We start from the raw sequence: 9167 nt of genomic DNA on the forward strand, positions 1-9167 counted from the left end.
CTTAAACCCAGATACAGATAACAAGGCAACTGCTCTGCTGAGCTTTCAGGCAAGTGCCACCAATGCAACCCTGTGCCCAAGGTGGGACCAGAAATGCCAGTGGGCAGGGATAGACAGACAGGCACTGTAGGTCACACAAGACCCCCACGGAGTTCAGGGGACCCCAGAGCAAGACCTGTCCCCAAACACCCTGCCCAGTAGTATCACAAGGCAGCTGAAACTGAACCAGGTGAAGAAGGTGGTTGATGAGCTTGGCCACCCCTTCCACCTCCCAGCCCCAGGCAGGAGCTGACCTCACCCTGTTGCTGCTCTGCTAGACACCCCTTCATCAACAGCCTCAATTAATCAAGCCAGAAAGTGTTCCCATGCTAATCTCACTTGTGTGCCACTCAATCCAAAGTAACACTGCCCTCTTGTGCTTCTGCACATAAGGGGCCTTTGCTGGGAAGTGATTTTTTTCTGTTATTTTCATTTGTTATTGGAGGGAGGGACAATCCACAAAACCAGCTTTGTCAGGTTGGTTGTAAAGCAATGCCCGTGGCATTTTACCCTAAGAGGTCAAATCATTTCCATTTCTCATCATTCTCAAAGCATGGGTGTCCTGCACAGTCTAGGCTACCCATCCACTCCGGGCAGGGAAATGAGATGGGCAAGGGTAATAAAAGCAAAATATAACCACAATATAACAATATAACCACAACTCAAGGTGGAGGAACAGTGGAAAAGATAATAAAAAGTGCACTATTATGAAAGCACTTTGCCTCACACAGGTTGTGTTAAACCTGTTTAAAGCACTTGTTAATGGCAGGAATCAGCAGGTAATTAACACTCTGTAAAAATGTAGTTCTTTAGAATCACATAACCCAAGCAGAAAAAAGTCAACCCCTCCTGATGAATGCTATACCTAGAAATAACTACCACCAGCTCAGTAATCATGGGCAATAGCATGTCTGGGATTTGAGCCTTCCCCTTCACACAGTCTCCAGCAGACCACAGGGAGTAAATTTTCCAGACAGACATTTGGTGCTTCATCATCCCTTGAGGCCTGGTGGGCAACACAGCATTTCTGCTGGGTATAAAGCTCTCAGGATTACTGCTACACCTTTGAAAATACATCGTGTCCTCAAAGTCACCCACTGCTTCACCCACTCCAAGGACACTGACCAAGGCAATCTTGGCCCTTGGTGGCTCAGTTATGGCTGCTGTGCATCCCACACAACCCACTGCCCTTCCTCCCTCCCAGGCTCCTGAAACAGAGCTGGAATCAATGGGGCAGCCCATGGAGGGAGGCTGCAGGCAAGCAGAGCCTGAGGAGCATGGCCCACCACACAGTCTGTACTGCAGAGTCTCCATGTGGCTGCAAATACCACCTCTTTCTTCTGCAGAAGGCACATGGATCAGGTCTGATTTGATTTCACTGCTTATCAGCCCTGCCTTGAACAGCACTTCAGACTTGACAGAAATGGGCATTTGAATAAGTTATTTTTAAAAAGCAGTGGATGCAGTGCAGTAACCATAGCATTCAAGCAGAAAGGCATTAGAAGCTCACTGGAGGAGGAAGGAATGCTGCTTACAGAGAAGGAAACACAGATAGTGGCACAAGGGAAAAGGTGCTTTCTGACCCAAACCTGATCCTTCCTTGGGTATTGCTATTTAACAGATTGCTTGCATCAATAGAAGAAAGAAAAAAATATGGAAGAAAATAAAATAGGTGCCAAGATAAAGCCATAGACATCCTGAATCCTTTTCTAATTTATTTTGGAGCAGTCTGTCCTACCCAGCTGCACATTCAGGCACATTTATAACCCTGTGTTTTCTCACCATGATCTCTAACATGCTTAAGCAGGTGCTTTCCTGCCATGAGGAGCAAGGCTGCCAATGTGGACCTGCACAAATGGTTTCTTAGGTTGAAACCTTTGTCCCTCAGTCCTTTGAAGAAGCCTCCAGGGAATAAACATTCATTCAGAAGGGGAAAGGACTGTAAGAACACTTCAATCAATGGCCTATGAAATATGCAATCACTGGAGCTGCACCAGCCTACGCTGCCTGAGGAGGCATGAAGCTCATTTGCTACAGTGCAAAGGTGTAGGGGGAAAAAAATAAAACCTCTAAAGTGGATTCCAAAATCCACCTCTTTTCACCCCTCTGGCTGTGGCAGAGGAGCTGACAGTGGATGATCACAGCAGCCATCCTCCCTTGCCATCCAGCCAGGTCTTTACTGCTGTTTGCTCCAGCGCTGGCGAGACCTGCTCGGGATCTTTCAGCTGGCAAGAAGAGGACAGCTGTCTTCCTTGGCATCACCCAAATGAAATATTGAAAATGTTTGCATTAGGGAGAGACGTGGCTGAGGACTTGGGAAGCTCTTCAGACATTCTTAAAGTGCACTAAGTAGTTTGCTGGCAATTATCTATTGTCACTGACTCAGGCTGGTTTGGTGTGTCAGAATCTCCTGCATGCATTTTTCTAAATAAAACCTAGATAAGAGAACATCACACAAGTTTTTTTTGACCAGGCAACTTGACATTTTGGTGTTGACATCTCCTTCTAAGTATTCAGCATAAAATGTCCCAGGAAAGACAGACAAATTATGTTGTGAAGCTTCTAGTGGGCAGAATTTAGTGTGTCCTTGTGTGAACCGATTTAAAACTTCTGCATTCTTTTTCTACCAGCCAGAAGTAGAAATTCTTTCCAGAGTTACCAGAACTCTTATTATACCAGTGAGATTGATTCTTCTGATAAATCACTGGAAGCAAAATACAGCCTTGGATGAGAATACAGCAGAGTGACCTGCCTGAGATTTAGTCCCAATAAAACCATAGACATATTGAAGAGCTGTTGAAGCCCTGACTAATATTATCTTTTCTTTTCCAGTTGAGGGTGTCTTGATGTCACAGCCTGTACTGTTGGGGTTTGTGGATCCTCTGCCATTAGAAAGGGTTTATCAGCAGCAGTGCCCTGGAATGTTTCCCCATTACCTGCTGCTGTCTCCAGCCAGTGATAACTCAGAGAGTTTGTTTCAGCTCTTGAACTTGCTGCCATAAGAGCAGCATTCATCAGATCAACTTGACCCTGCTATATATTTTTCCTGAGGCTACACCTTAAGGACATCTAGAAATGGAAGGGAGTGAAGATAGGTCCTTATTAAGTATAGTAGGTTTCCTTACTCAATGAAGTTTAAAAGAAAAACCCACCAGAAATCTTGTGCTCCTTTGCCTGCACCAAGGGCTTATTTTTTTTCCAAGTCCGTGTGAGATCTTGGCCAGCAGTGGGGACTGTAAGGAAACACTGAGAAGCCAGTTTAAAGGGCAAAAAATGTTATTACTCTTCAGAATTAATTTACTCTGGAAATAAGAAACATGTTTATAACCATCCTGGGCTGGAACCACTTCTGGTTCAGCTTTGCAAATGGGCAGCTTTAATACATCCCTTCTTTCCCTCAGCACGTAGAGAGAAACAAATATAAAGCCAGGCAAGTAATATGGTACAAAGGCCTTTCTAGGCTGGACTGTTCTTCTCCAAGAAAACAAAGAAACAAACAACAAAATAGGAAAAAAGAGAAAGAGGGGAAACCTTCCCACAGCCAGCCTTTGCCAAGTGTCATAAGGAATAACCAGCAAGAGAAATCCATCTGCAAGGCCTTGATGGCTAAGAAGAAAGACTTTTACACACACCAACTTCACTGTGGCCACATTTAAAGGAATTTAAAGTGTTACTGTGGGACAATAGAAATAGCTGTATGTTGGCAGACCTTGTTTTAATGTGTTAAAAGGCCATTCATCATTTCTTAGTGTTCCAACAGGCAAATGTACTCGGTATCTTCATTTATTCCCAATGTTCACACCAACTCCTCAGCTCTCTTCATTTCCTTGGAAACAGCTGTTTTGCCTGTTAAGGAAAACAAAGTACTATTGAAAACCAAAAAAAAAAATAAAATTAAATGAAACAAGAGGAAGTGGAAATACAATAAAAACAAGCACAAAAACTTGAAGGTTCTTGATAAATACAGACCTCCATTACATACATGCAATCAATAAGGTCACTGGTGTAGTAACTCATAACTAAGTACAGTTGACAATGTGTTATTTTTCTGCTGGAGAATATAATGTGAGGCTGAGCATGCTAATGACTTTTGGAAACAGGCAATGACAAAGATTGATTAATACCAGTTGACAGCCTGTTCCACAGCTCCGAAGCAGGAATAGCAATGATTGATTTGCCAAAATGTGGGGCACAGGCTTTAGATAATAGAAAGGCTACATCTGAGCTCAATCTGGTTTCAAAAACCTGATTTAAGGGCCAAATGTTTAACAGGAATTTAAAGCTTAGAGAAAAAGATGGAAGTGTTGAAATATTTTTTAAAAGTACCTAAACTTAATGAGTTTTTTTTGATGTCTTAGTACCTTTACAAACCTGGAGCTGTTGGTTGTTTAGGAGCAGAAAACTGACACAAAACCCAGAAACACGAGCAAACAAGGCAGGGGGAGGGAAAAAAGGGGGAGGGAAGGGTTGTAGAAAGCCAGTATAGTTGTTTTCTAAAAAATACAGGGTGACATCATCAACATCTTAGAGCAGCAGGTTTCAGTGACAAGAACCTCAGCTAATGTCAACTAGCAATGAGTCACTTCCTGTGATGATGAGGAACAAGGTGAACAAACAGACATGACCATTCCTAGGGCTGCATGATCCCTGCCCAGGGTGATGGAAAATATCCCAGGCCAGCAGGGATCCCCACGTTTTGCCTATTTGACAGAAAATGTTTCCTCTGAGAATAACAGGGGAGAAGAAGTGATCCCATCCTCACCTTGGGGAGGCTGAGGGATGTGGTGTCCTGTCAAAAACTCGACCCATCCTTCCTGATTCCTCTTACATTACTGAGTGCAGCTCTTCACTAAGCACAGCCTGAGTGCCCTAAGCCTTAGAAAAGCCAGACCAAGAAGTGAATTTCTATACTCATGCTCCATTTAGAATGATTTTTTCCATCACAGCATGTAAGAGAAAGCAGGAAAGATGCAGAATTCAGTGACAGATGTCCACCAAAGGGCTAGTCTTCGTTAGGGATGTGGTCATGTGTGAAGAGCTGAGTTAGCTGACATGATGCTGGCTGTTCTGCCCAGACCAGGCCAAATTGCAGTCAGCACTAGATGAGCTAATTGCAATTAAACCCTGCTGCTAATCAAAGCAGAGCCTCTGAAGCAATTCCATCCCTTGCCTCAGACTGCTGCCACCACCCCCCTTGCAGAGAAACACACCATCTCAGTTCCATCTCACAGTGTTACAAACTGAAAGCTGCTCAGTGCAGACCTAATGAGGAAAGGAAGGCTTTCAGATAAACAACAACATGAATTGCTTCCACAGAGCATGGAATCTGGGAAAAAGTGGACAAGCATTTGCCTAGGGAGGCCTGGGGGTTTCCTGGGCTTCATTCCAGAACACATCCTTTAAATTCAAATGGTGTTATATTATTAAGTTTATTTCCCATAGTGAAGCTCATGGAGAATCCACCAAGATTCTGAGGAACTGAGGATGGGAGCTTCCCTCTCCACTCAGGCCTTTCAGGGAGGGTCTGAGTTTGGAGATTTATGACCTTCTGAATTACATTACATTTGTCAAGATGCTTCCATAAAGAAATGTAAGACCCTCCTTCTCTGAGGTCAGCTCATTTATTCATCAGTAGCATCAACAAATGACAGATTTTCCTCAGCAGAATTAAGTGTTCATGATTACTTTCCCAAGAAATCAAGGAACCAACAAGGAGAGGTGCTGTGCTGGATCTTGTCCTCACCAATGAGGAAGGGCTGGTGGGGAATGTTAAGCTCAAGGGCAGCCTGGGTTGTGGTGACCACAAAATGGTGGAGTTCAAGATCCTTAGGGCAACAAGGAGGATTCACAGCAAGATTACTGCCCTTGACTTCAGGAGGGCAGATTTCAGCCTCTTCAGGGATTTGCTCAAGAGAGTGTCTTGGGATAACATCCTGGAGGGTAGAGGGGCCCATGAAAGTTGGCTGATACTTAAGGATCACCTTCTCCACATCCAAGAGCATTGCATCCCAACTAAGAGGAAGTCAAGTAGAAACTCCAAGATGCCAGCATGGATGAGTAAGCAGCTCCTAGAAAAGCTCAAACTGAAGAAGGAAGCATCCAGGGGGTGGAAGCCAGGACAAGTATCCTGGGAGGATTACAGAGAGGTTGCCTGAGCAGCCAGGGATCAGGTGAGGAGAGCCAAACCCCTGCTAGAATTAAATTTTGCCAGGGATATAAAGAACAATAAGAAAAGCTTCTTTAGGTATGTTGGGGAGAAAAAGGACATCCAAGGAGAGTGTAGGCCCTCTCCTGAAGGAAACAGGCAAGGTAGCAACACAGGACAGTGAGAAGGCTGAGGTCCTCAGTGACTTCTTTGCTTCAGTCTTCTCTGGCAAGTGCTCCAACCTCAACACAAAGGCCACAGAAAGCAGGGACTGGGAGAGTGAATTACCCCTCACTGCAGGTGTAGAGCAGGTTTGTGACCATCTAAAGAACCTGAAGGTGCATAAATCTATGTGATCTGGTGGGATTCACCCATGGGTCCTGAGGGGGCTGGTGGATGAAGTTGCTGAGCCTCTGTCCTTCATATTTGAGATGTCATGGCAATCTGGTGGTGTTCCCCCTGATTGGAAAAAAGGGAACATAGCCCCTGTTTTTAAAAAGGCCTGGAGCAGCTCTGCTATGAAGACAGGCTGAGAGAGTTGGGGCTGTTCAGCCTAGAGAAGAGAAGGCTCCAAGGAGACCTTATAGCACCTTTCAGTACTTGAAAGTGGCCTACAGGAAAGCTGGGGAGGGGCTTTTCATCAGAGAAGATAGTGATAGGACAATGGGTAATGGTTTTAAACTGAGAGAGGGGAGATTGAGGTAGCTCCACTGCAGTGATAACTGCGTGAAGCCCAGCTTCTTTAGAACAACCCAAAACAACAAAGATCAAGTCACTGAAAATCCCTCATGGCTCCAAAGCCCTTCCTAAGCTCCCCCCAGCACACACCACTGCCAAAATCCCCAAAAAGACTCCTTTTGCCTTCTGGGGGGGCAGGACCAGGGGGTGTCTTTTACAGCTGTTATATGAAAAGTGGTGGTTAAAGCCATTTGCCTTGATAAGATTTACCTCAAATCACACCATACATTGCATTGCTGAAAAAGAGCCCTGACCAGAGAAAGGTTTAGTACTGAAATCATGCTTTTTAGGACTTTGTGGGCCATTTCTCCAGTGAACGTTCCCTGAGAAATCAATGGGATTGATTTTGTTTATGCTGGGTAACTTTCATGTGGCTGCATGAAGAACACTAATTGACAGGTCAGAACTCTGTGCATGGAGTTGGGCACAGAATACCTTAACATGTTGTATTTAAGGGACAGAGTTAGGTGATTACAGATGTCACTCTAACTTTTAATACAGAAGCAATCACAAGCAGGTTTTAATATCTGAGTTCACAATGAAAAGCTACAGCACAAAGGCCACTTTCACTCTGCTGCCATAAAGCTCTTCAAGGTCCAGTTTCCCTGCTCTGAAATGAAAAGATGGGAAAGGTCAGGGAGAGCATCAATTAGGTGGTTTTTCTGGCTACAAGTTTCAAGCCATGAGGAAAACTTTTGCTTTTATTCCCAGTTCTGAATGGGAGAAGTATTAGTATGTTTTTGCTAGAAGTGGTGACTAAATAAAAATGTTTCTCTTTACCACTAGATCAAAAGCTGCCAGCAGAAAACAAGGAGGCTTCTTGATGCCTAATCAAAAATGTTGCTAGTTTCTACAAAAATGCACATGAGAAGATCTTGCAAGGGAGAGGCCAATAAAAATCTCATCTGAGCACCACACTGCACTTTGCTTTCATGTATAAAAGAGCACAGAGCTCCTGTTACTGGAGAAATAACAATTATCTTTGGGGTGAGTCGAGTTTGAAACAGCTCTGAACTATGCAAACCCAATGTTTAACACCCTGTGCTTTTGAGACATGAGGGAACCTCATCTTCTGGCTTTCAAGATAAAAAGAACTAGCTGACCTCTGGCAGCCTCTGGTGATAGTCTGCCAGATGAGTGATTTAACTGTAAGATGAACCAATGTAATGAGGTGTTTTAACATCATTTAAGGCATATTCACTGAGATGTATGGGATGCTTTGCAAATGCTTCTCTGGATAATGCCAGTCAGTTCTTCATGTAAGTGATGACTGTTTTCCTGCCCTTTTGGCAGAGAGCAGAAAATCAGGAAGCTCTTGAGAACAAGAAATATGTGATTTTATCTCTGAGAGAGTGAGGAAGATCCAGGGCCCACTGCACATAAAGGAGAGTAGTAGACCTGTAGGGAACCTCGATGGTGAGCAAAGTTGATTTTTGGTTTATTTTGTGGTCAAGACACTCAACCTGACTGAAACCAACACATCCAGGTTATTGCTAAGGGAATGGATAATGGATAATGCTGCTGGAGAAGTCAACCATGGTAGTTATCACCAACACCAGCTGTGTAGTTAGAGGTGATGGGGCAACCTTATAAGCAGATTAACCATTTATCAAACCAGTCAACTTTAGCTCTACATACACCTTCTTGGTCAGCACTACAAACTTCCTTGTGATGGATAATAAATGATGTGCACTGAAGTCTGGTAGGTACTCAAGTGCTCCTGTTGAATGACCCTTGGAGTGACTCCTCCAGGAGGGAGCTGGCCCCACTGGGCAGGGAGCAGAGTGACAGAGAGAGAAGATAGTCTAAGGAACAAGTAAATAAGACAGCTTCTTTCAAAAAGAAATACATTTCTGTAGAGCAGCTTAGATCTCAGACTCACATATTTTTTGTGCCTAAGCTTGTTTTGGGCTCTGGTGGCTCATAGATGTTTTTACGAAGCACTTCTCAAGCTGGGAAGATATGAAGGGTGTGGAGAAAGGGAAGGCATTTCCTGGCAACTGTTAGAAGCACAGTGGAGGATATGTCTGAAGAAAGTCCAAGAGGTGAGGTGGGGGAAACCAGCATAGCTCTGGGATTGGAAACATCTGGCCAAGAGGAGAAGGAAGGAAGGGATGGACTGGCCAGAAACCGTGGCTGCTGGGAGATGCTAAGCCCTGCTGCCCACTGCCCAGGCCCTTGCTGAGCTGCAGCTGGTCCTCTCTTTCTCCTCTCTTCCTCCTCCATGTACTCTTGTTACATTCCT

The sequence above is a fragment of the Chaetura pelagica genome, unplaced genomic scaffold, assembly GCF_000747805.2.
Source record: "Chaetura pelagica isolate M959 unplaced genomic scaffold, ChaPel_1.0 scaffold364, whole genome shotgun sequence".
Lineage (NCBI taxonomy): Eukaryota > Metazoa > Chordata > Aves > Apodiformes > Apodidae > Chaetura > Chaetura pelagica.